General features: G+C 44.4%; 1 protein-coding gene and 1 long non-coding RNA gene across 4 annotated transcripts in view; one reads left to right on the forward strand and one right to left on the reverse strand.

Moving 5' to 3' along the window:
* Positions 1 to 27,858, reverse strand: part of PTPN3 (protein tyrosine phosphatase non-receptor type 3) — a 710,747-nt gene that overhangs the window by 567,631 nt on the left and 115,258 nt on the right. Inside the window, exon 1 of one of the 3 annotated variants that reach the window (XM_033930631.1) lies at positions 22,877 to 23,522. The exons of 1 other annotated variant lie outside the window; for it this stretch is intronic. The gene's annotated coding sequence lies outside the window, so the exon portion shown is untranslated. Of the gene's footprint in view, positions 1 to 22,567; positions 22,690 to 22,876; positions 23,523 to 27,858 lie in introns of those variants that run through there. One more of the 3 variants, XM_033930630.1, reaches the window with a different exon arrangement.
* On the forward strand, positions 22,627 to 23,736 carry LOC117353973. The gene is made up of 2 exons (XR_004538083.1): positions 22,627 to 22,756; positions 22,848 to 23,736. It is a non-coding gene; the product is annotated as an uncharacterized LOC117353973 (long non-coding RNA).

The raw sequence follows: 27,858 nt of genomic DNA on the forward strand, positions 1-27,858 counted from the left end.
GAGACAGATAGGGCTTTTCTAGATGCCCCAAATGTCATGCATAATGCACAACTCTAAAACCAAGTCTCCCCCCCCCCCAGCTGGAATGAAAGGCATTCTTTGCACAGCAGTGGTTCTCGTTTCAAGAGCCAAACTTCTTGCCATTATACTCTAACACACGAGGTCCGCTGAAAGGCATGAGGGGGTTGATTATGTCCAAGCAAGCAACACATACCAAACTAACATCTCATCTCTTCTCTTGCCAAACATAACCCTGTTCTCCAGGCCTCAAACTATTTCCCTCTAACCATCCTGCAAAGGTCATGTTTTGACTCTCCTGCCTCTTTCACAACCTTATAAACAAAGTTGTACAGAACCCTGTAGAATGGTGCCATTATAGAAATAACAACAATATATATAATGAGAACACAAAACACAGAAAATTCTGGCAGAGGGTGGTGGCAAGCAAACGGACTCAGGCCTGGAATCCCAGTTTAGTGGCAAGAGGCAAAGTATAATGCACAGTTCACTTTTATTTGATATACCACCTATAGAATTGCTTATTTAAGTGGACCTGGGCTTTCTAGAAGTGGAGCACACAAGAGGCTTAGGTTACAATCGTTCACCTACCTCCTGCTCCCTCTTCACCTAAGCCTCTTACTTCATCTCCCCCTACTATGTAAGTGCACCTCAAACCCACAGGGCCTGATGGTCAAGAGTTCTAAGGCACTTCTAGGGAAATTTAGAATTTAGACTATACACACACCACAGTCTAGTGAGCAAAGAGCCTCCTGCTGGAAGAGTATGAAGCAGCTACAAACTAAGGGCAAGGTTAAGTGCCCAAATTACCCACAGAAGGGTCGAGAGCATTTCCAGCATTATACCATACAATAATTTCACAGAAAACCTCTATTTACAGTCCCTTTTCTGAAGCTGCGTTAGAGGTTTTTAGCATGGGCCGGTGTGGTAAATGCTCCGATGCTCATAGAATCCCTATAAGCGTCGGAGCACTTACTTTGCCGGCCCACACAAAAATGGGAGGTTATTGAGGCGATAAGTGCATCATCTACAGTGTGCAGCAAGGTTTTTGCTAGGAAAATCCAGACAGATGAGTTAGCCACCCTGCTACTGAAAGAGTTTACACTGGCGACTGAGAGCAGGGTATAATTCAAGATCTTATTAAGAACATAAGAATTTGCTGCTGCTGGGTCAGACCAGTGGTCCATCGCATCCAGGAGTCTGCTCACGCAGCGGCCCCCAGGTCAAAGAGCAGTCCTCTAACCAAGACCAGTACTTCCTGCGTTCGTTCTGGTTCAGCAGGAACATGTCCAACCTTGTCTTGAATCCCTGGAGGGTGTTTTCCCCTATAACAGCCTCCGGAAGAGTGTTCCAGTTTTCCACCACTCTCTGGGTGAAGAAGAGCTTCCTTACGTTTATTCAGAATCTATCCCCTTTTAATTTTAGAGAGTGCCCTCTCGTTCTCTCTACCTTGGAGAGGGTGAACAACCTGTCTTTATCTACTAAGTCTATTCCCTTCATGGAGAGCGTGAAATGGAATGGGGAAGACAGAAAGGAGGGAAGGAAAAATGTCACACTCGGAGAAAGGGGGAGAGAGAGAGAGAGATGTTGGTTAGGGGAGGGAAGGAGGATGGGAAGAGAAGCATGCAGGAGGAAGAGAGAAAGAAATGTTGGACTGGTGGAAAGGAGAGAGAGAAGTTGGACTCGGAGGGGGGCCAGAAAGGAGGAAAGGAGATGGAGATGGACTGCAGGGGGTAGAAGGGAGAAAGAAATGTTACACTGGGGGGTGGGGGGGGTGGAGGAGAGACTGGAAAAGGGGGAGAGGAAGGAGAGAGATGTCAGACCACTGGGAGGAGGGAGGGAAGGAGCGAGAGATAGGAAGGGAAGCAGAAAAATTGAATGTTAACTTGATGCCAAAGATGGATGCAGGGCAGAAACTGAAGGAGAGAAAAACAGTCAATGGATAAGAATGCCCTGGAAACATAGTTAAAAGCACAGAAAAATAAAGTTGCCAGACAACAAAGGTAGAGAAAACTATTTTATTTTCAATATAGTGATTGAAATGTGTCAATTTTGAGAATTTATATCTGCTGTGTGTATTATGTGTATATGAAAAATGAAATAAAAAATTGCATTACAATTACTAAATGGGGTGGGATCTGGGGCAGAGCTTGGGTGGGTTTAGAGCGGAGCTTGGGATGTCTGCGGTGGGGGGTACTTAGCTTGAAGTAGTTGAGAAACACTGCTGTAAGCAATCAGCCGCCGCCAGGGCCTGTCCTCTCCTGCCCTCTTCTCTGTTGGCACCCCCTACTGGCCTCTCAGGGCTCATCTGGAAGGCCTCTGCGCATGCGCGGATGTCAATGTGATGATGTCACGCATGCATATGATGTCATCACGGCAACGTCTGCATACTTCCGGGTGCCTTGAGCCGTGGCCACTACCTGCAGCCCTCGCTATATTTTCAGACTTCGTTGCGGCCCCAGATCATTTTTGAGTTGTGCAGGCCTGATTTAGAGAATGACATAAGGACAAATTTGTCCCCATCCCCACAGGAACTCAATTTCCTCATCCCGTCCCTGCAAGTTTTGTCGCTATCCCTGTCCATTCCTGTAAGCTCTGCCTTAACCGCACAATCGAACACTTATGATTTTAAAGTGTTTGAGGTTTGTGCATATGAGAACAGAGCTTGAAGGGGCAGGAAAAGAACTCACCAGGATGGGAAAATGAGTTCCCACGGGGACAGAGAAAAATTTGTCCCCGTGTCATTCTCTACTAGTATTATATGTGTACATACGTAGGATGATTAATTTGGTATAAATGTATGCACATAAGTAGGATGATTGATTATGGTATAAATGTGCCGATATTGGTTATGATATAAATGTGCGACTATAAGTAGGGCGATTGTTTATGGTATAAATATGCCTGTGTTGAAAACCTTCTCAGAAAACACTAACTCTTATTGTAAGACCTTTACAGAAGCTCATGTAAACCGCTCTGAATCGACTCCCCAGTCATTAGTTGCAATATAGAAGTTTTCAATAAACATAATTGCAATACCGAGTCCAGGCGCATTTCCCCACCCCACAGCAGGCTATACAGTTAGTGGAACGTGTGCGGAGTGCTAGAAACAACTCTGTTGCTGGGCAACCTGGAAGGATCGTTCAGGACTTTTTTTCTGCCGACATTTACTATGCTACTATACAACTAGCATGTGCTCACACCAGTGCACAGATACCATGCGCTACTTGACACATTAACTGCTTGGCATACTTTTAGTAAGAGAGCCCGTAAGTGTCTGGCACTCATTTCACTTGCGTCACTCTTAAAAAGCCGGAAAAAAATAAAAAATTAAAAAGCTTTCCAAATTTAATACTCAGTCAAAATTTTAAAAACCATATTTAAAGCTGTTTAAGTTGTTAATTCAACAAGATATGTTTGCGAGTTTAAGTGCATTTTAACTCTTAAAATTAGATAAGAGTATTGAACTAAATTTATTTAAATGAAAGCAACAAATTTCAGTGTTTCTATTTCCTATTTTATTTCAATAAAGCCCTTGCCAGGGAACCTCACTGACAACCTACAGAACAGCAGGCTTTTACTGGGAGAAAAAAAAAAAAGTGCAGATGGCAACATCCTGATCATAAGTGGGACGCTCATTTTGATGAAGGAATTTTGCCTGCTCCTTCACACTGCCTATGTCCTGGACTCCCACGTAAAAAGTGATGAGAAACCACCAAGCAAGTGCCAGGGGAGAGAGAGAGAGAGAAAGAGTAGCAAACAGACAAGCCAAAAGAAGCACAGTGGGTCTCACAAAGGGATCAAGGAAGCAAAACATTATTGAAAACCTAACACAGGTGCTCAATAAAGAAATGTATTTGTTCCTATCCAGATTTTAATGTCGCATTCAATAAAAGCCGGAGGATGAAGGCTCATCTTCATAAAACACACCGGGAGACAGTTCTCATTTATGAATGTGAGGGCTAAGAGAAAGACTATCAGCAGCTTTCCTTTGTCCCGATATCTCCTAACACATAACGGGGAAAAAAAAATATTTTGATCCCTGACAAAGGCCTGACACTAAAACACAGCCCATGTTGTGTCTTCAATAAAGTTTGCTTCCTTTACCCCTTCTTGAGGAACACTACGCTTCTTTCGGCTAAACCTCAAAGCAAGCCACAATACACCTCGCACTGCCACATGGAAATAATAAAAAGCAAAAAAGAGGAAATAAGGTCAAACAGATATCGCAGGTCCAACATCTAAGTGATAGAACTCCAAGCCATAACCCTATTCTGATTTTATTGCCTTAAAAAAATACTCCCGCTTCTCTTTGAATAGAATAAAGCCAGGGTACCACTCTCAGGTTCTTTTTGGCTTGGTATGAAGTGCAGCAGTGGTTCCCAACCCTGTCTTGGAGGACCAACAGCCAGTCGAGTTTTGGGGATAACCCTAATGTATAAGAGATTTGTATATAATGGAGATGACAGGCATGCAAATCTGCTCCATGCATATTCATTAGCTATCCTGAAAACCCGACTGGCTAGTGTCCCTTCAGGCCAGGGATCAGAGCTATAAGCTGCCCTTCTTAACCATTTTTCTGACAATGGGAACAGCCACAATAGGAGGATCCTTAAATTTGTATTTTTTTTGGAGGGGGGGGGTGTAGCTTCTAGCCCAAAACAAAACACAGCAACAGTTGACAGATTTCTGAATAAGCCGCACTTAAGTTAGCTAAAATATAACACTGCTTTAACCCTTTCAGGACCAAGGGACATATTTGTCCCATAACTTTAAAATCCTATAAATTTTGATTGGGATAGTCTACAGTTCTAAATTTGATATGTACGGATTCCATATGATACTGCCTTTATGTAAACAAACTGGTTCCGACATTCATTCATTAGCGTCGTTGCTAGATTGACGAGAAGATTCACTTGCCACACTGTCCATAAGCCAGAAGTGTGATTTTTTTAAATAAAAATAATGATATTTCACAAAAAAAATCAATTTTTTGGCATCTGCAAGCCCTTTTTACCATAAAAATGTCGTCAAAACCACAAAAATTGGCCTACGATCCTTATGGTCCTGAAAGGGTTAAAGGCAGTTTTAACACTTCAGCAGCACCAACTTTTTGGTCACCAACACATTAATCTTAACCTTATTCAAAAAGGGTCAAATCCAATTAATTGCCTTCCAGAAGAAATTCACTCAACACAGTATATACAGTGGTTAGCTGTTAAATAAGGTAAAGAAAGGTACAGTATCACAGAGACTGAAATTGAGATGTCCAGGTCAAGATATGTTCAGTTCTGGTGGGATTTTAGAAAAGGATCTGCTAATGTACAGCCTTTTCTTAAAGAAAAAAAAAAAAAAAAAACAACTTGCAGGAGTGCACATATACTCGCCAGTCACTGTTCCTTCTAAACTGAGGGGTGCCGTTTGACTAGGGTTGCCAGATTTTCTCTTTAAAAAAAGAGGACACCTGGCCCTGCCTTGATCTGTCCAAGCCCCGCCTTCAGCTCCACCCCACACAAACCTCCCTGAGCTTAGGGCTACGTCTGGAAGGCCTCTGCACATGCGGGGATGTCATTCGCATATGCGCAGACTCTCCAGATGCAGTCCCGAGCTAAGGGACTTCCAAAACCCAGACAAAATGCCTGTTTTTGAAATCCCTCCAGGCACCCGGACAGCAATCTAAAAAGGACATGCCCGGGTTTTCCCAGATGTCTGGTAACCCTACATTTGACCATCTCATTTTCAATATTAAGGAACAGGCAATCTCTGCTGCAGGCCTCCAGGGAGTCTGCCTGTCTCTAGAAGAGAATGAAAACCCAATATTGAAACACCACCCTCTACTGGCAGCAATGCAGTTGGATAGTTTAGAGCAGTGTCCCACAAACTTTTTTTTTTTTTTTTTGCTCCAGCACACTAATGGAGCAAATGTTTTTCTGTTGCACACCCACAACCCTGCCCTGCTTCACCCCCAGCCTACATGAACTTTGTCTCATTTTCCCTGAGCACGAGATCATATCTGGAGGGCCTCCGAGCATGCGTAGACGTCAATGCGATGTCCAATCATGTTCAGAGGCACGCCAGACATGGCCCCAAGCTCAGGGAAAATGAAATGAGGTTTGTATGGGGGCGGAGAGGAAGAGAGGTGCTGATGCCAGAAGTGACACTCATGAATCCTTCAATCCCTGGCGGCACACCCGGAATCTCGGCAGGGCACAGTTTTACTGGCTTAGAGAGAGCAATGCTGCCGGCATATGCAACAAAAGCAGCCATTTTACAAAGATAATGAATGGAACTGACCCAATGGAGTTCTAAGCACTTCCATGGGTAGCTGCCCAATTTTGCAAGTCACCAATAAGCCACTGCAACTGCCACCAATTATGCAGTCTGGCAGTCATTTGGATCTGGTTTATTTTGTAGGAGGAAATAAATTTCATGGGATTAAGGAGGATGACGCTAGCCAAAGCAAGAACTTTTATAAAACTTATTCATGCCTGTGAGCAGGTGTAAAATCCAAAAATAAATTTTTCCTGTTTCTGAAAAGGGGACTGCATGGGTAGATTTTAGTTCTGCCCGTAGCATGCCCAAACCATACCCCCTGAAAACTCTGCATGATGTTGATGGGTCCATTTACTTTATGTAAATAGCAGCCTTCTGAAATTGATATTTACACATGTATGTGATGTTTACATATAAATGCTGCTAACAGTAAGTAATCCAGAATCTTCCCTCTCCCTCCCCGGACCACAATTAGTCTTCTCCCTCCCTCCCACCCCCACCTCCATGAACAGTAGCACCTGGGATTCCCCCCCCCCCCTCCAAGTGCCTCCCAGACAATTGTAGGCCCCTCCCCTGAGCCTACCTCATAGTCCCTAGTGGGCTGGTAGTTAGGTTAAGGCAAGTGTGATCCCTGAAGTGGCTCCTGCCTATAATGGCTCTTTTTTCAAAATGGCTACTATGACCTCTAATAGTAAGTCTCATGACTTACAATTAGAGTTGTGACTACTACGGTTCTGAGGGTGGGGAGGAATGTACCGAGAGTGCTGCTGGGGCCCCACATGTCCAGGTTACCTGACATTTTCTGCTATGCTGTTTATGTTAGATAATTGAGACTCTACTGTATTTGCATGTAGATATGATTCCAAAATAGCCATAACTGCTTAGTACAGACTTTCCTCTTGTGACCTATAATGAATCTATATATTCACTAATCCTCGGGCATCTCAGACTTATTGCTGGGTGATGGGTCAGAACCTCCAGTAAAAAGCCAGTGATTTCTCTCCACACACATGAAATTCTCCTACTACCCACTAGAAGAGAGATCTGGTCATCCACTATATGCATTAAACTATGTGAGGTACAGCTCTGGAAAGGATATGAATATGAAAAATCCCGTTCAAAAAAGGTCTAGGTAGAATACAGTCCTAGCTATAAACAAATAATGCTCACAAATACATGTATTCTTTCCCTACGTAAGGCTAACAAACAAAACCAAAAAAAAAAAAAAAATCCTAGGGGACAATAAAAGTAAAAGGAGAACAGCAAAGAAAAATAGAATTTCTCTCAGAGAATAATTAAGCATTGCCAGAGGTTTTGGTAAACGCAGATAGTGTAGCAGGTTTTAAGAAAGAGTTGTATAAATTCCTGGAGGAAAAGTTCATAGTCTGTTATTAAGACATATGGGAAGCCTCTGCTTGCCCTGGATCAGTAGCATGGAATGTTGCTACTCTTTGGATTTTGGCCAGGTACTAGTGACCCGGATTAGCCACCATGACAATGGGCTACTGGGCTTGATTGACCATTAGTCTGACCCAGTAAGGCTATTCTTATGTTCTTCTGTTCTCTCTCAATAAAAAGATTAAAAAAAAGAATTGCAGAGCAATGCAAGCTAGTGCTTCCACCCCCCCCCCCCCCACGCCCAATCAATCTGACAGAAGATCTTTTTGCCTATATCGGTAAAGTTTTTAGAAAAACATTTTGGTTTCTAGCTACTTTAAATTGCTTAGTTGAAACAAATGACTACATATGGTAAACAATTTTTTAAAGGAAAAAAAAGCACAAAGTAGATCTTTTTATCTTGTTTTGCCTATCTGAACATTCTTGACTGATGCCAAAGTTTACTGAATACATGTCTGTCCATAATTGCACCTAAACCTAATGATTATCAACACTACAGGTTCTCTTTCTAGGGAAAAAAAAAAGGTCATTTGTTGTTTTATAGTTTGCAAAATGCTGCACATTCAAAGTCACAAACCCTAATTTCTATAAAACTCTTATTTCACTCTTTTTCTTGCCATGGTGCTGCTATGAGACTGAAGACAAGGCTTTCACTCCAAGATTAGCTCTGTGCTCGCTTTTAGAACGGGCCTGCAAATCAAGTGGAAGACCGCAGCTTAGATGAAAGGCAAAAAACATATGTGCACATTGAGGTGATCACCCTAATGGCTTCCTTTCTTGCCCTGCAAACAGTTTCCAGCTCACGAGCCTAAAAGTATTCTCTATAAAAGTTAAACATGTAACCTTTGCTGCCAGGTGGGCACTGGGGCATGTTAGAGTTTCTTTTGGGGGCCAGAGCCAGGACTAGCAAAAGCTGGGAAGCACAGGAAATCCACTCACTCAGCATTCTCCTTTCATCCAATAAGCCAATCCAGGTAAGACACTGAAGTTCTGAACCAAAGGGTTTCTTTACTTAAACTTGGATGGCACAGGCAAAACTTGGGACAATGTCCATATAAGTGTACCCAAGCATTAAGAAAACAAAGTAACCATTAATCGCATACAATCTTTAGTGGTTTCCTTATTAACACTCTACCTTGGTAGAAGTTCTGGGTAAATGTCCTCTGCAGCTTGGCTCTCTCTGGACACCTCCTACAGAGGACAGCTGGTCTGAAAATGTCTCCGAGCCTTCAGGTATAAAAATCCTATGGGAACTCAGTTACAGGGTTCTATGCTCTGTATCCTCCTGGGACCTTTGTTGGAGTCCCAGCTTGATTCATTCTAATTCTCACTAGGTACAAATTCAGTGGGCTCTGCTAAATGCACTTCCCTCCTGCTCTCCAGAGACAGTGACTTTTGTAGACAGGGGCCCTCTTCCTCTTAATTAGCTGTTCAGGTACTAGGGAGGATAGAGAAAAAGCCTCTCTCCCTTGTCATAGTGGTACATCAATTCCACTAACGTATGAGGCAGTCATATGTGGACCGTTATTAAATGTTAAGCCCCCTATGGATCTATATAAATGCCGTCTTTTCCTTATCATGACTGGGATAGCCATGCAGATGGTTACCTGAATTTGGAAGAATTCTGATCATCTAAATTTCCCTTTCTGGTGGGCAAATCTGTGCTCCAGCTATAGGTATGAAAAAAATGAATGCCGATAGTTTGGGGCACAGTAATTTATTTAAATTGGTTTGGGGCCCGTTGACATCTTATATTATTTTGCTATAGTAGGTCTTTGATTATGAGTTAGTTTTTGTTTATTTTCGTACACATCCAGGGAAGGGGGGGGCTATTTCTGTCCTAATTTTGACCTTTGAATATTTACACTTGGGGTGGGGGGGAGGATGGGAGGATATTATTAATTTGAATAGGGTAAGGTTATTGGGAAAAATCTATGTTTCTGTGTTCTATTGAATAATCATTGGGTAGGTGAGAGAAAATGGTTGGTTATGTATATTTGTAAGTTAAATGTGCTTTTATTGACTTATTATATATTATATATATTTGTGTATTGCACTATTGAAGTTTGGAAAATCAATAAAGAATTTCATAGTGGTACAGTTGCCAGGAAAGCTGGAGCCAAGGAAAAGGCTAATCTCAAAGGGGTTGGTATATATACCAAAAAAGCAAACTATAACTGCAGTTTGCTTTTTGCTCTTTGCTTGTTGTTCTGCAGACCCTGTTGGACTCATTTTTTGTTGTTTGTCGTTGGTATGTATACCAACAGTTTCTCCTCTAAAGCATGTTTCCTTCTAATGCTGTTCACCAGCTAGCCCTCTATTCTGGAGAGAATATTCTAAATCAGAAAGTCGCACTCCATAACCCGGTACAGTTACTAGAGATCTCTGCTGCATGTTTCTAAAAAGCAGAACCTGAGTACTTCTGCAGATACATAATGCATCTGCTAGAAATCCGTCTAGGATCCGCAGAATGGATATTGAAAACAGTGTGTGCGCCTATTCCAAACATCTAGGCCCAGATTCTCAAAAGTTTAACGCTTTCGCTAAACTATTTTCTGACGGTTTAGCCCAAATGCATTTTAGCGATGGCTAAAATGGCTTATCTCTATTTTTAGTGAGGTTTCTAGCAGTCTCCGACAGGGACATGCAAATGGGCTCTTCAACATTAAAATGAGCACTCCGGTAGATTATTTAAATTTGCCACACCATTCTCCAAAAGCGGGGTTGGCTTTGGCAACAAAAAAACAGCGACTGGTCTAGGGGTGCCAGCAGCACTGTTTAAAACCCCGGCATGGCAGTGTCAGAGACTGTTAGAAAAACCATTTTGAGAAGCGACCTCCCCCAACCCCAGCTGCGGGAGAGATGCCCATTCTCTTCCTCTGCATCACAACACCCCACCTCTGCCTCCAACCCTTCTCCCCAGTACCTTGGTAGATGGCTGACTGGAGGGATGCCTACTCCCTCCAGCCAGCTGGACTGCCTCTTCCAAAATGGGCCTTCCCCTCCCCGGTGCATCCTGGGATGCACTGGGAAGGGGCCTAGGGCCCCTCCTAAGGGGCATCCGGGCCAATCAGTGCTTTACGCCCCTTCCCAGTGCATTACTTACTTACTTACTTATTGTGTGGCAGGGGAGATGGTGGGCATCTTTCTCATTGCAAAGGAGGGGGGATGTTGGCTGGCAGCAGGAGAGATAGAACATCTCTCTCGCTGTTGTTGTATTTTTGTTTTTGTGTTTTTTTCTGCGTATGTGCCCATGCAAATTTAGCGAGTCTTCGCTACTCTCTGACAACCTCATTTACATGAGCATTTTTGGGAGAATGACTCGTTTTTTTAAAATTCACTACCAGAACAGCTGCGATAGCAGCCTTTAATTTTTAATGCTTTCTTTTTTTAAAGAATCTAGGCCCTAGAGTTTACTAAAATGCAATAGTGCACATTAATGGCACCATGTGCTAGCACATTATTTTACCACAGGTCTCACACATTTATCATTGGAGGCATTTACACAAGGTAGGCCCCAGTGCATCAGGACAGGATAAACCTTTCCTGGATGTAACTGTATTACATGGAAGGGTTTTTAGTCAGAGCTGCATCTCTATAAACATGGGACAAAACAAGACAGCTTGCAATCCCCACATTATGTAATGTAGCAGTGAAATTCTTTCATCCTTTATTTTCAGCCAATGCAGTCATTTTTCATAGAAGGCCATTTAACTAGTTCTCATTCCCACTGCCTGCAACTTTGCCCAACCTCCCCAAAAAATACAAAAGCATGCCATCAGTCATTACGAATCCTTAATTACAGGTATAAAATTTTCTAGAAAAAACTACTGTGCAATTTAAGATGGAAAACATGAGGCAATGAAGCAGAAACAAGTTCTTAATACCAATTCTGCTCAGCTGCTGGACATAGAAAAAAAAAAATTAAATACTTTATATAACAGCTTCTAGAAATGGTCAAGTATCCACAAATATGCAAAACAAAGCACATTTTCTCCTCAACCATAAAAAAAATAGGGGCAGTTGGTGAGGGGATGCATAGAAGGACATAAACAAAACATATGTCCAAATCCAAAGACAGCAATGGGAAAATGCCCATTTTCAAAAAATTACATCTAGAATATTTTTTTTTTTTAAATCATCTATCTGAATGTCCAGGCTATTCGTCCAGACCACCAGGACATCTATCTTTATACCACATTTTCGACCAAAATTTCATCCACATCCCAAACGCCCAAGAATAAACAAAACTATTTAGATGTGGGAGAGGCCAATCTTGTAATGGACTGGCCACCCAGACATGGCAACAGAGCAATGGGGCACCTTGCAGAGCACTGTTGTGAACTTCACAAAAAGGGTGCCAGATAAACATCTCGCCAGAAATCCCTTGTAGGTTATGGTAAGACCCCCCCCCCCAAAATCCACCTTTCTATAAGCCCAATAGCCCTTATGGCTGCAGGTGACACCTATATGGCAGTAGAGTAAGGTTTGGTAGGCGTACATGTTCCACCAGTGGTTAGAGAAGCCTATGGGCCTAGGTCCTCCCCTCTACAGTTCACTAGCCCCTCATCCCCCAAGACTATTTAAGACAGACACCTGTGTGCAGCTCTACTAGGCTTTCCTATATCATGTGCTGATGTTCGGAGACAGGTATGTACTTTTTTATTCTGACCTTTGTGGGGGTGTAAGGGGATCAGTGATCATTGGGGAAATGTGTGGGGGTCTTTACGTTGTCTCTGCAGTGGTTATCTGGTCACTTTGGATACCTTTTTGGCTGTTATACCTGGTTTTACATCATCTAATTCAGTGTTTTTCAACCTTTTTACACCTATGGACCGGCAGAAATAAAATAATTATTCTGTGGACCGGCATCGGTCCATGAATCAGCGGTTGAAGAACACTGGGCTAAGTTGTGGGCCAGACCCCGCCCATCTCTACTCAATCTCCACCTCAGACTCCCCCCCCCCATAATAGTACTAATTGCACCTTGCACGTCCCGTGCCTCATCTGGAAGCTTTCCCTCTGACGTTGTAACGTCTGAGAGAAGGCTTCCGGTTCAGGCACAGGATGCCCTTAGGAGCCACTGCCTGTGGCTTTGTGCACTGAATCAGTGAGGAAGAGGGAGCTGGCTCGAAGATAACGCCGCATCGATCGCACCGTGGACCGGTAGTTGAAGAACACTGTTTTGGGCCTGATGCACGTGCTGGCCCTGTGGACCGGCAGGAAATTTCTGTGGACCGGCAACTGGTCCATGGTTGAAGAACACTGGTCTAACTCACAACGTTTAAGTTTCGTCCAGGATGTCTAGTAAAACATTCAATTAACCCGGCAGGATGACTAAGTCTAGGTCGGGCCCCCATCCCACCCACATACTGCCCTAACCACTCCTCCAGATACACCCCTTTCAGCTCAGCGGCATTCAAAGGCATTAAAAGTCCCACAGCACATCCAGAAAGTTGGTTTGATTATTGACACTTAGATGACCTGTCTTTTAGGTCGTCCAAATGCCGACTTGGGTGGGTTTTTAGACATGTTTTTAAGTTTTGATTATGAGTCCCATGGTATTTGGCCACAAAGATTTGTGCCTATACTTAAACTCTTTGCACATTGTCCATTGTTGAAGATACATTGAAACCCTCGGCTCAATGTGTGGCGGTGGCGGCTAAGAAAGCATAGAGTGTTGGGAATTATCAGTGAAGAAATGGAAAACAAAAACAGCCACACCATGAATACTGTGTGTAATTCTGGTTCATGTATCTCAAAAAAGATATAGCAGAATTAGAAAAGGTACAGAGTAGTTAAAACTACAGCCTCAGCACCCTGAGGTTGTGGGTTCAAACCCATGCTGCTCCTTGTGACCCTTGGCAAGTCACTTAATCCCCCCATTGCCCCAGGTACATTAGATAGATTGTGAGCCCGCCGGGATAGACAGGGAAAACTGCTTGAGTACTTGAATAAATGCATGTAAACTGTTCTGAGCTCCCCCGGGAGAATGGTATAGAAAAACGAATAAATAAAATAAATAAATAAAAGGGTGATGAAAATGATAAAATAGATATGATGGCTTCCCTACGAGGATAAGGATGACTGCCCTCTGAGGATAAGCTAAAGTGGCTCAGGCTCAGGGGTGATACGATAGAGGTCAAAAAAAATAGTGAGTGGAGTGAAAGGGGTGGATGTGAATCACTTGATTTACTCTTTCAAAAAATACTAGGACATGTAATGATGCTACTAAGTAGTGGATTTAAAACAAACTGGAGAAAATACTTCACACAATGTGGAAATATTTCTTCACGCGTGTAACTAAACTCTAGAATTCGCTGCTGGAGAATGTGGTGAAATCAATTAGCATACCAGGGTTTAAAAAAAGGTTTGGATAATTTCTTTAAAAGAGAAGTCTATAGACCATTATTGAGATGGCTTGGGGAAATCCACGGCTTATTCCTAAGATCAGCAGCATAAAAATCTGTTTTACTACTTGGGATCTAGTTAGGTACTTGTGACCTGGGTTGGCCACTGTTGGAAACAGGATACTAGGCTTGATAGGCCTTCGGTCTGTCCCTGTATGACAAGGGCATACAGAATTCTGTAATATCTGAAAGGATCTGAAACAGGTCCAGGATGCTACAACTTGTTGTGGAATAAGACTGTCTTTTGATGATAGATAGATAAGATATTTTAAAAAAGATAAGCATTTCCTATCCTATAGAATACTAGCCTAACAGGTGAAGTACACACATATGCGCTTAGATAGCGAGTTGGAAAAGAATAAAGAGAAAACAAAAGGAAAATAATGTGATACCATTTTTATTGGACTATTATTCTAAGATAGATGAGCCTAGAGGCCTAAAGAAAATTTGTGTGTAGGGGAGGGAAGAGATAAGGTTTGCTCATACTCTCTGAAAAAGGATAAGCATTACTATTTCCTCCCCAAATAAGATAAATATGACTGCAGATCAAGAATAAAATACAACTGTAATGAGGGCATTAACAAGCTCAAGAAACGAAAGCATGAACAAGCTGCAGTGACAGCAGGCAGCTGAATATAAACAAAATAAGTGCAAAAGAACACTAGAAACAAGTGTAACAAGGTCATGCTAGCAAACGGATGCATGCCCACATTTTTCAATTAGGAACATCAACACCTCACCTTAACCATCCCATTCTTTCTTGAGCCCATCTTCTTTTAATTCCCAGTTTAATCAGAACCAAATCCCTCTCTACCACCACTTTCATATCCCTTCCCAATTTATTTTCATTTATTTGTAATGGCAGTGCTCAGCCTGAGAAGCCATATTATGCAAGGGCGCCTTCTGGAATCTTCTAAACATATGCTCTGAATTTAGCCACTTAGGACTAGATTCACTAAGCAAACCGATCGTCTACCGCAGTGTTTTTCAACCTTTTTTGGGCAAAGGCACACTTGTTTCATGAAAAAAATCACGAGGCACACCACCATTAGAAAAAGTTAAAAAATTTAACTGTGCCTATATTGACTATATATAAATATATAGGAATCAAATAAACACAAAGAAAGTATTTTATAATGCTGCCACCGCCACTGGGGAATAGGCTGCCATTGCCGCCATCGGGAACAGGCCGGTACCGAGTTCTCCCTGCTTCTCTTCCCCGCAGGGCCGACCAACTCTCGCCACCCGTCGTCAATTCTAACGTCGGAGAGGACGTTCTAGGCCAGCCAGGCAGCGATTGGCTGGCCCAGAACGTCCTCTCCGACGTCAGAATTGACGCGAGTGGCGAGAGTTGGCCGACCCCACAGGGAAAAGCAGGGAGAACTTGGCGCCGGCCTGTTCCCGATGGCGGCGGTGGCACTCAAGTGGCTAAAGAGCCGCAGTTTGCCGGCCTAGGGACAACACTGGAGGGTGGCCAGCTGTGCACCCCCTTGGGACGTAAACCCGGGGTGGGGCAGACCGCCCCCCCCACCCTGGTATGCCACTATCTGTACCTCACTCCCTCCCTATGACCAAAAATTCTCCTTTCTTCTATTCCCCGTGTACACAACCATCTCTTTCCCTCCCTTCCTCTCTCCAAAGTCCATGCCTTCTGTGTCCAAACACTCATTCCCTCCCCCACCTCAGCATCTCTTTCCCTCCCTTCCTCTCTCCCAAGCCCATGCCTTCTGTGTCCAAAAACCCATTCCCTCCCCCACCTCAGCATCTCTTTCCCTCCCTTCCTCTCTCCCAAGTCCATTTCTTCTGTGTCCAAAAACCCATTCCCTCCCCCACCTCAGCATCTCTTTCCCTCCCTTCCTCTCTCCCAAGTCAATGCCTTCTGTGTCCAAAAACCCATTCCCTCCCCCACCTCAGCATCTCTTTCCCTCCCTTCCTCTCTCCCAAGTTCATGCCTTGTGTCCAAAACGCACTCCCTCCCCCCTTTTGTGTTCCGTGTTTGCCTCCCAGCCCATCTTTGCAACTTTCTCAGCAAAACGAAGCTCAAGCCGCGAGGCTTGTCTTCTGCTTCCTGCCTGCCCTGCCACGCACAAATAGCCGAACGGAAGTATTCTCCGACGTCAGCGCTGACGTCAGAGGGCAGGCTTTGCTTAAGCCCTCCCTCCGACGTCAGCGCTGACATCGGGGAACGCTTGCGATCGGCTATATGTTAGCTGCAGGGCAGGCTGGAACAGAAGACGAGCCTCGCGGCTCGAGATGTATTGAACTCCGCGGGTCCCCCGTCCAGCTCTCTCCTGTCCACGTGGGGCGGACCGCCCCTCTCCCTAGACTGGTGGTACTGCCCTGATGGCGGCCCTAACCGTACGGCACACCAGGCAACATCTCGCGGCACACTAGTGTGCCGCGGAACAGCGGTTGAAAAACACTGGTCTACCGATCGGTTTGCGAGCCCTTTGCGATCCGATTTCCCTCCAACCTGATTCACTAACCTGTGTACCGATCCGATTCCGATCCGTGCATGCAAATGAGAGAAACGGCATGCAAAGTAGGCAGGGCTGGCTGATCAACAAGAAGCGACTGCTGGGGACCAGTCACTCACCTCCTTTACAACTGTCCTGCCACCCCTGCAATAAACCCGCTCTCTGCCTCCCCCGGCTCTCCTGCTCTCTGCCACGACCTGCTCTCAGCCTCCAACTGTCCAGCTGATCTCCTGCCCTGTTCAGCCCCCGACTCGCCTGCCCTTCTCCGCACTGCGAGCCTGTGGTTTCAACCCACAGGTTTAAAGCGGGTTGAAACCACAGGCTCGCAAAGTAGAAAAAAACAGTAAAAAAGTTTTAAAAAGCTCTGCTGGGCACAAAGGGCTTGCAAAAAAAAAAAAAAAAAGCTGAGCGCATGCGCAGACCATCTACAGGCAAGGAAGATGGTCTGCAAATGTGTCAGGATTGCACACTAGCGATCCGTGCGGTCGGAGGAAGGCATTCCTCCGATCACCCTCATTTTTATTTTTTTGTTTCGTGAATTGGTCGGACCTGCACAGATCGGCCACGGAGAGTCAGGTTTGTGAATCTAGCCCTAGGTGGCACTGTTAGGTGATAACAGCTTCCATCCCCTTTCACCCACCCCCCTGACAAGCTGTGAATGTTACCTCTGTGGCAACCCCAGACAGTCAAGGGATCGTTACACCCGCACCAAGAATTTTACCCAGGTCTGGATCTGCTCTACAAAGCAGGATAACCAAACACAAGAAGGTGGGAAAAAAGGTTCAGTATCCGGATGAAGATAAGGTTTATTAACACAAATCAAAACCAGCATCCAATGCAGGAAAGTGTTCATGTGGTATTAAAAAAAAAAAAAAAGGACCCAACGCGGTCCGTGTTTAGCAAATTGCCTTCCTCAGGAGTTCCAACGAATCCACAATGAATAAATAAGCATTGGGGATAACATATGATTTCCCAGGTCTAACCAGCCATCTAGGCAAAAGAATAATGTTATTCTTTTTTGTGGGACTTATTTTGACCCCCTTTTTTTGTGTCTTATGAAGCAGGATGCCACCTCTGACTTCACTTGTTAATTCTCATACTTGTACGTCACATCTGCTCATCTAAATCTACATGCAGTAAAAACAAATAAAACACTGCTTTTGACCCTGCATTGTTTTACCAGTATGAACACAAGAGCTACCATTTATCATGGAGAGTCACCGTCCATTCTGCATTCCAAGCCATGTTGCAGCAAACCACATACCCTATACACTCAAATATAAACCGGATTTATGGGCCAAAAAATTTGGGCCAGTGCCCCCCTCCCAGAATTATTGCAGGTCGCCACCAGGCTCTGCAAACTGCCTCCCCTCCCCCAGCCATTGTACCTCCTCTGCCGATCCCTGGTGGTCCAGATGTGAAGCGGGCAGGAGCAAGCGTTCTGTGTTCCTGCCCTGCTGCTAACCCGGTCAGTGGTGGCTGTCGCGAGATCCGGTTTCTTCAGCCGCTGAACGGCAATGAGCAGGAGCATGCTTTGGCGCTCCTGCTCAGCGCTGAGCGGCTTCTTGACTGGCTCCTGCATGTTGCCATTCAGAGGCTGAAGAAACCAGATCTCAGGAAGCCACCATCGACTGGGTAAGCAGCAGGGAAGGAGCGTGGAAAGCTCGCTCCTGCCCGCTGCACCTCTGGACCACTAGGGATCAGCAGAGGAGGTACGAGGACAGAGCAGGGAGGGATGACAGGATGCAGAGCCTGACAGGGGAGGGAGGGAAGGGGGCTGGGTGCAGTGCCTGACCAGGGAAAGAAGGGGGCTGGGTGCAATGCCTGACCAGGGAAAGAAGGGGGCTGGGTGCAATGCCTGACCAGGGAAAGAAGGGGGCTGGGTGCAGTGCTTGATCAGGGAAAGAAGGGGGCTGGGTGCAGTGCCTGACCAGGGAAAGAAGGGGGCTGGGTGCAGTGCCTGGCAGGGCACTTGAATATTAAGCCGCCCAACTTATAATCGAGTCAACCATTTTTCTTCCTTGGGGGAGGGGGGAAATGGGGGTCTCGACTCATATTCGGATCGACATATTCAAGTATATATGGTAAGCAATCTGTGACTGAGCCTTTCTGATCAGAAGTAGTGAACCCTGCTTTGCCTAGTCTTATAGAACCAATGTTAACATTCTCTAGACTGGCACTTTCCGTATCTTTGCAAAAGAGAATATAATCAATCCCTTCTGTTAAATCCACCCCTCCAACCAAGAGAGCAAACTAGGACTCCCCACATCTGATCTGTATCCTGATGCCATGTCTACATGTCTGTTCTGTCCACTACATCATCTGGACCCCTGCACCTTTTCAAGAATCTCATATAAAAAAAGGACTTCCTTTCCTCTCCCCCTCACTCCAGATACTATTCACCTCCCATTTCCTTCAAATGTTTGTCCCCCCAACCCCCATTCCTCTCTATTAGTGAATGGCCTGCAAGTAGGACCTATCCCACACCACTATAGAAATAGTATCCCCCAGCAGAGGTCAGCAACAGGTAAGAATTTTAGGTATCTGGCATCTATCAAACCCTAAATAGCATATTGCTCCATTATTCAGAAAACTTATCTGTAGTGCAAGGGTCCTCAACCCAGTCCTCAGGACACACCTAGGCCAATCAGATTTTCAGGATACCGACAATGAATAGGCATGAAAAAATCTGTATACAGTGTTGGTAAGGAATGCAATTCTCTCTCGTGCTTATTTATTCTGAGTGTCCTGAACCTCTGACTGACTTGGTGTGTCCTGAGGACTAGGAATCCCTGCCCTAGTGGTAGGTCCCAACATTTCACAAGCTATTAGATGCAAGTTGGGGTCCAGGACTGCACCTTTAAGATTCTCCCTGGGACCATCAACTCCGAAGTTAAGCAGAGCCAGTGCAAGGCTAGAGGCTCTTGCTTTAACGGGTTAGCGGCAGCAATTCCTACTACTGCTTGACGCTAATCCAGAAGCATCTCCTCTGCCACGTCCCATTCTGTCAGAACTTTCTGTTACCTGTCCAGGTGGGACACGACAGAGGAGAGGATTTCGGGATAGCAGCAGGCAGCTGTGGGAATCGCCATTGGCCCGTTTAAACAAGAGAAGACCATAATATTCATGAGTGGGGTTAAGGGAAAAGGAAATAAATGTTGCAGGAGGGTTGAGATTGGTGAGAGTGGGAGAAATGGACATAAGGATGGAAGCGAGGGAGAGATGGTACACTGGGAGAGGGAGATATGGGTTGGAGAGGAGGGAGAGATGGACATAGAGGTGAAGAGGAGGGTGAGATGATGCATGGGAAAGAGGGAGAAATGGACATGAAACAATTCTGTGTGGAAATACAGTGTCAAAAGTTTAATTAAATTGTTTTTCTTTATTGCATTAAAAATCGTCATCTCAAACCTCCTTCGCTACCTGTTGTGGCTCTTTGTAAATCTTGGGTCAAACATTTAGGAAAAAATGACTCTTTGCTTTAAAACGATTTTTGACCCCTGTCCTAGGCAAACATTTAGCCTTACCTTCCCCTCCCCCCAATTATTTGTCAGAACCCTAGCCTGCAGCCCTTCCCCCAATATTTTGATAATTAAAACCCACAAGTCATGATCATCATACCAAAAGTTCCCATAAAAGGCAGGTTAAAGTGCACACTGGTAGCTCTTTGAACATGTGTAACTGTCAGGAACCCTTTTGCCTTGACTGCTCCTGCTCTTTGATACTGCCTAGTCTTGCCTAATGATTGAACAAGCCTTGAAGTTAGGGAACCAAAGCTCCCAGGGAAGGTCAACTAGACCTCCAGAGATGAAGTTAATGTTCCAGGCCCAACACATTTTAACCTTTTTACGTAGTAACGATATACTCTGCGTGTGACAAAGCTCATTATTTATCATGTACTGCACTTAAGTCATTGAGAGTAGAAAGCCATGTTAAATGGCATGTTTAGTACCAAATTAAATGTATAAGTTGCCACAAAATGTATTAATTACTCTGCCAGCAGGCTTATTGAAGCTGTATTTTTTTCCTGAGTCAGCCAAAGTTTAGTTCTAATGCAAATAAATACATACATATTAAAAAATGAAATGGGGACAAATATGTCCCTGTCCCCGCGGGAACTCATTTTCCCATCCCCGGGAATTCTTTTCCTGTCTCTGCCTCATTCCTGCAAGCTCTGGCCTCATCATAAGTGTTTGAGGCTTCTGTGGTTAAGGCACAGCTTACAGGATTGGACAGGGACAGCAATTGAGTTCCTGCGGGGACAGGGAAAAATTTGTCCCCATATCATTCTTTAATACAGGGGTAGGCAAGTCCGGTCCTCGAGAGCCACAGGCAGGTCAGGTTTTCAGCATATCCACAATAAATATGTATGAGATGGATTTGCATGCACTCTCATACATATTCATTGTGGATATCCTGAAAACCTGACCTGTCTGTGGCTCTCGAGGACCGGAATTGCCTATCCCTGCTCTAATACATACATACCGCAATAAACTAGCCAAATGACTGAGGCCATCTATTCTTAATTTTCAGTACCATTGATATGAAACACTAATCCTAAAACATCATTTTCAGGAAGAGTTTGGCATACATATCATTGAGAAACACAATAAGCAAGGACAGGTGATGTAGCCGTACCTCTCTATTAAATAACAAAAAAGCAAATTGAAAAGACTTCCAAAGACCAACATGAGTCTCCAAAAACATTTTCATGTATCAGCGTTTTCCATCCTGCAAGGCTGACAATACTTCGGAAAAACAGCACCTCCGTTTACCCTTGGCTTAGTGCATTAGCAGAAATTAATTCCTTAGAGCAGTGGTTCCCAACCCTGTCTTGGAGGACCACCAGGCCATTCGGGTTTTCAGGCTAGCCCTAATGAATATGCATGAGAGAGATCTGCATATAATGGAAGTGACAGGCATGCAAATCTGCTCCATGCATATTCATTAGGGCTAGCCTGAAAACCCGATTGGCCTAGTGATCTTCCAGGGCAGGATTGGGAACCACTGCCTTAGAACACATCATATATGCATTAAAAAAATAACTTTGAGAAATATAATGATGTGTGAATTGAGGATGGCAGAAGAAAACTTGTAAGGAAGTTACAGGTGATAGAAGATACTAAGGACCCATAGAATCAATATTACTGTAATAACTGGCAAGAAACACCTAAATTTGGAGATCGTAGGTGCTTGTGCCATAAAACCTTGCTTTAAAAGTTTAAAAGAGAAAACAGAGACCAAACGAGGAGCAAGTCCTTGTCAAATGTCATGGTATATTTTATCCAGATTGTCTTCCAGGCCCTGCTTTCCTGATTAATGTTTAACGACAATTCAGAAGATGGGTTCTAGCCTGAAAACAGGTATTTAAAGAAACAGCTTTCCTAAATGGCATTCTAACTTCCTAATTAAAGGGCCACACACACTTTGTTCTCTCCAAAACAGTAAACGACAGCCATCCAAGTGATTTTCTACTGAAGCGCATGGAAAATTACAAAATCCAAGCAATTACAACCATATTACTACAGTATCTTGTAGGGCTGCTGTGATCACCGTCAGCATGCCAGGTAAGTTACAGGGCTTCAGGCATTAAATCACTTCTTAAAAACACCCCCGCCCAGACCAAACGTTCCTCGAGTTGTTTCTCCTAACATATGGGAGATCGGGGAAGGCAGGCGTCTGGGCTCCCAAACAATCCTCGTATACGCGTTTAGAGAAACAAGATGAAAACTCGTCTGCGACTCTCCCGTCCCTTCTAGGAAGTGAATTCCAGCTGTCCGCCGAGGTGTTTCTGCGTTAAAACCAGAGATCCTGAGCTGCTTTACCATAGGGAAGGGACGACACGAGGTAGAAACAGGAAAAAGACTCAGGGTCCTAACACGACGTCCCCGTCCGCAGCCAGCGTCCCCCCCCCCTACCTGCCTGCTGCTGCTGCTGCTCCCGCCCCCCCCGGATCCCGTGACACGATCCCCGGGCAGAAGGCTCGCTTACCTGCAGCTCGCCTCGATCTCCGGGCTGTAACCAGCCGAAGGCGCCCCGGCTGGGATTCACTTTATAATCTAGTCCTCCCCAGAGCAGCCCGCGGAACTGCGCCCCGTGCAACTTCCAGCCGCCGCCTCCTCCTCCTTCTCCTGCCCCGCACGGCAGCCACCGCCCCCTTCTCGCTGCTGCCGCTCAATGGTATTACTATTATTTTTAATTAGTAGCACAGGGCGAGAGAGGGGAGACGCCGATGTCACAAGTGTGTCATTTTTTTTTTTTCTTCTCCAAGGGAAAAAGCAAAACCCCAGCATGGATTACCTTTATGCGAATCAGAGTGCTTCTGCTCCCAAACAACAGCGTCCGAGTGCAAACAGACAAGGGCTCCTTACGGACGCCGTCTTAAAGAGATTTCCCCGCTATGAGGCTGATGGACAGTCATCGAGGGATCCTATTGATACGGGCTGCCCAAGATAAAGCTTGTGCTTAACACGGAGCAGAACAGCTTCCAACTGTGTTAACCAGTGAGCAAAAGTGTCACTTGACTGCTTCCTTCGCTGTGCCAAATAAGTGATTGCGTGAAAGTGTGGAAACCGGTAAAATGACAAACTGGCTGTAGAACCTCGGGCTGGGAGCCCAGAGCTGAAACTCTGAAATGCACAGAAAGAAGTAGGTGAGGCATGGAATGCACAGACAAGCTATCGGAGAGCCAGAATGAGGCTTGGAATGCACTTGCAGAGGCTATTGGACCATCACAAAGAGGCTTGGAATGCACAGAAAGAGCCGGAACGCAAGAAACCACACGTTTTACAAGAAAGTAGCGCAAAAAAATAAAAATAAACCCGCAACCTACCAAGGGCAAAAATTTCCCCCTGCTGGTCTTCAAAAGTGGCCCAGTTTGGCGGGAAACCTGCTTAACTAGCATCACTGTTGGCTTTAATAGACGAAAGGAATCATGCCTTATCTCACATGGATGCTCTGAGATGGTGAAAGCAGTTAGCTTAGCAGTAGAGTTTAGAAAAGGTTTGGATACATTCTTATTTCTAGGATAAGCAGCATAAAATCTGTTTTAGTATTATGCTGACCACTATTGTATCTCTGCTATTTAAATTTAATTCTCTTAAACATGTATATTTTTATACTATTTCATGGTAGTCCATTATTAAATTTCAGTTTGCTGATTTTGAGTTTACTTCATTCATCATATGTGTATTTGTTATGCTGTTAGCAAAATTGTAAGTTTTGACATTAGGTGAATCTCTTCATTAAGGCAGTTAATAAATCCCAATAAATAAATAAAATATTCTTTTGGGATCTTGCCGGGTACTTGTGACCTGGATTGGCCACTGTTGGAAACAGGATACTGGGCTTAATGGACCTTTGGTCTGTCCCAGTATGGCAACCCTTATGACATTGTAGAGGATGTCAAACATCCGGGGGCACTTCCATCGCCATAGCCATAGAGTGTTGTCTGTTGGGCAGGCTTTCTGACAAATTCAGTTTTTATTTGAAAACTGGTAATGGGAAATGCAGGTCATTCCCATTAGCATATGATGCCTGCTGAGAGCACAAGACAACTTACCCTGTTAACTCTACATTAGCCAATTACATGCAGTAATTGTAACACGCTAGCTGGATAATGCTTCCATACCCACTTTCCACCTATGTCATGCCCCCTGAGGAAAAGAGTCTAAAAACAACAGTAAGACATGGCTTAACACATGGAAACAGGCAAATAACTGCAAAATCCCTTAACGTGATTGTGTGGTAATCTGTTTCTGTATATTAACTGTGCATTAAGATCCAACATCCTTCCGTAAAAGGATCCCATTACGTGCTTTAAAAGTTTTACTAAATAAGAAATAATCCAAGGTGAAGTCCCTATCTTAGTATTCTTCTTAATTACCATTAAAAAAAATGAGAATGCCGTATATTGGAGAGAAAGTAGGGTAAATCCATGAATTCTACCAATAGGGCCTGTTGGAAATACCATACTATTTTGCATAAGCAGGAGGTTATTAAAACTAAGAAATTGTGCTATTCTAGTCCAATAAGTGCCCCTTATCCTGACCATTAAACAAGTCTATACAACCTCTACAAACTGTTATCAATCCAATTAGCCTAATGCTGATGAGCTTGCCACCTATTTTTGAAGAAAGTTATGCTCCTGGGGCAGTCACTCCCATGAACAACCAATCCAGAATCAATTTTCATTACTCTTATAAACCAAGGTAATACTGTATATATTTTTAAAAAAAAACTCAAAGGAAATAAGGTAATAACTTTTTCACTGGACTAACTCAATACATTTTATGATGAGCTTTCAAAGGTAACTGTTCCTCTTCAGATATGAAAAAAATGTTGACGAATATCAGTATACAGTACAGTATATAAGGAAAACATGAACGTATTTCAGGAATAGGAATAGGAAGGGGGAAGGCTGGGTGAGCAGGAGACAGAGAGATGGCAAAGTAGTTTTAATTGTCTTTGTAATGGGAAAGGAAACCCAGATTTTTGTTAAGTACTGGCTGGTTTTGTTTATTTTCAAATTGTGAATTAAGCTCTGGCTATTTCCCTCCATTAATGAATGAGATTATGGGGCTCATTTTCAAAACAGGAAAATATCCAAAATATGGCATAAAGGGGCAGAGGGACGTTTTTATCACTAAACCCTTCCAATTCACTATATTTGAAGACTGATTTCGATGGTGCTTCTCCACAGTGAGTCTAAATTTCAAAGGGGCATGTTAGAGACATAGTTTGGCTGGAACTAAGGCAGGTTCATGATCTGGACAGGTCTAGCCCCAAACTGCGATGGAATATGTGGGCCTTCCAAAATCCACACAAATTCCACTGCACCTACAAATAGCTGACACCTGCAGGCATAAAGACTATTGGTGTAGTGTACAGTTGGGTCCAGTAGGTTTTCGGTGGGTTTTGGAGGGCTTACTATACACTATAAGGGTTATAGTGAGATGTGTACCTGGGCCTTTTTATATGAAGTTCACTACAGTGCCCTCGGGTACACCATTGCTCTGCTGGGATGTCTGTGTGGCCAGTGTACTAAAAAGGCTGGCTTAGAGAATGACACAGGGACAAATTTTTCCCCGTTCCCTATGGGAATTCATTTTCCTATCATGTCCCCGCGAGTTCTTTTCCTGTCCCTGCCCATTTCTGAAAGCTCCGTCCTTATCTGCACAAGCCTCAAACACTTAAAAATCTTAAGTCTTCGAAGCTTGTGCAGTTAAGGCAGAGCTTACAGGAATGGGACAGCAACAAAACTCGCGGGGACAGGGTGGGGAAATTGTGTTCCTGCGAGGACAGAAAAAATTTGTCCCCGCATCATTCTTTAGGCTGGCTCTCCTACATCCGAATGGCTTGTTTTGTGTGTTTTTCTTTTGGATGTGGGGTTTTTTTTTTCTTTTTCGAAAATGGTTCAAAAAGATAGATGCACTGAGGACAAGCACATCTGAGAAATGCCATTTTCAAAACAAAAAAGATAGATGTTTTTCTGTTTCAAAAACGGTCATGTTCGCTACTGGATTTTTGTGTACCTTCTCCAAACTTGGATTTGGAGATCATATCGAAAATGCCCCTCCACACCATTATTCCACAGATTCTATGTAAGGCACCTAGATTTGCATGCCCAAATTTCAACATGCTCCAGTGATGCAGATGCAAATCAATTGGCTAACAAGCCATTTACATCAATAATTGGATGCTAGTAATCAATCATTCACATTAATTGGCAACTAGTGCTGCCCGATTTCCAATTCAAATTGATTCACCGATTCACTTTGGGTGAATCGATTCAAATCGATGTGTATTTTAAAAAAATCGGCCTCTCCGATTCAGGGCACAACCTCCCCGTGCCTGGCTGTCATCGCGCTCACGAATCCTGCCACTCAAAACATTTTTTTTTTAAATCCTCTCACCGGCTTGTGGATTCCCCGGCCTGACTCGGCACAGCCTGAAGTTGTGTTTGACTCCGGCTAAAGAAAGTACAAAAGAAAAAAAAAACAGGCGATTTTTCAAACCCTCCCCATAACACTAGCCTGTATTAGCAGCTGCACCACTCTCCTTCCGTAGCTTTAGCGAGTCAGTTCCCTTCTGCAGCCTCAGAGCCTCTGTTAGGCCATCCCGCCTCTGATGATGCAACTTCCTTCTTCCTCGGAGGCAGGACGGGCTAGCAGAGGCTCTGAGGCTGCAGATGGGAATTGGCTTGCTAAAGCTATGGAAGGAGAGAGCGATGCAGCTGCTAATACAGGCTAGTGTTACGGGGAGGGTTTGAAAAATCGCCTGTTTTTTTTCTTTTGTACTTTCTTTAGCCGGAGTCAAACACAACTTCAGGCTGTGCTGAGTCAGGCCGGGGAATCCACAAGCCTGTGAGAGCCGATGAAAGCCTGTTAATCGGGAGGGGGGATGATAGGAGGAGGAGAGGAGGGAGTGATGCTGCTAGACCTGGGAGGTGAGTGGGTAAGGTACTGCTTCTAGTCAGAGGGGAGGGAAAGGGAAGGGAGAGGAACTCTGCTAGTTGGAGAGGAGAGATGCTGCTTGCCCTGGGGGTGGAAAGGAGAGGTGCTGCAGCTAGTTGGTGGGGAAACGGAAGTAGAGGGGAGGGAGAGGTACTGTTGGAGCTGAGTGGAGGAGGAAGGTGAGAGGGAGAGGAAACAGAGGAGAGTGCTGCTGGACTTAAAATGGAAGAGGGAAAGCTGCAGCAGGACTGAGGGGAGAGCAGTGGAGGAGGAGAGTGGATGGGGAAGGGGGAGAGCAGTGGAGGAGGAGAGTGAGAGGCGAAGGAGGAAGAGAAATGCTGTTGCTGCACCCAATTGGGGAGAGAGGGAAGGAGGGATAAGGAAGCCCAGGAAAGGAGAGGAGAGGAAAGAGATGCCAAGACCATGGGAGAAAGGGAAAGGAAAGGCAATACTAGACCATGGAGGGAGAGATGTCAGGGCATGGTGGGAGAGGAGACAGATGCCAGACCAGGGGAAAGGAATGGAAATGGAAGGGGAGGACACAGATGGAACATGGATGGTTAGCACGGAGAAAGAAGAAAGAAGCGAGTTATCAGAAGACAACCAGACAGCAAAAGGTAGAAAAACTAATTTTATTTTCTGTTTTGTGATTACAATATGTCAGATTTGAAAAGTGTATCCTGCCAGAGCTGGTGTTAGACCGCAAACGTGAGCTAGGATTTAACAGAGATAGGAAAAGTCCTTTTTGTTTCTTTATTTTGTTTACACCATAGCACCAGTGTGGGTAGGAGAAGGCAAAGGGGGTGAATAGGCTATAAAATAAACCCA

The sequence above is a fragment of the Geotrypetes seraphini genome, chromosome 2 (genome assembly GCF_902459505.1).
Source record: "Geotrypetes seraphini chromosome 2, aGeoSer1.1, whole genome shotgun sequence".
Classification (NCBI taxonomy): Eukaryota; Metazoa; Chordata; class Amphibia; order Gymnophiona; family Dermophiidae; genus Geotrypetes; species Geotrypetes seraphini.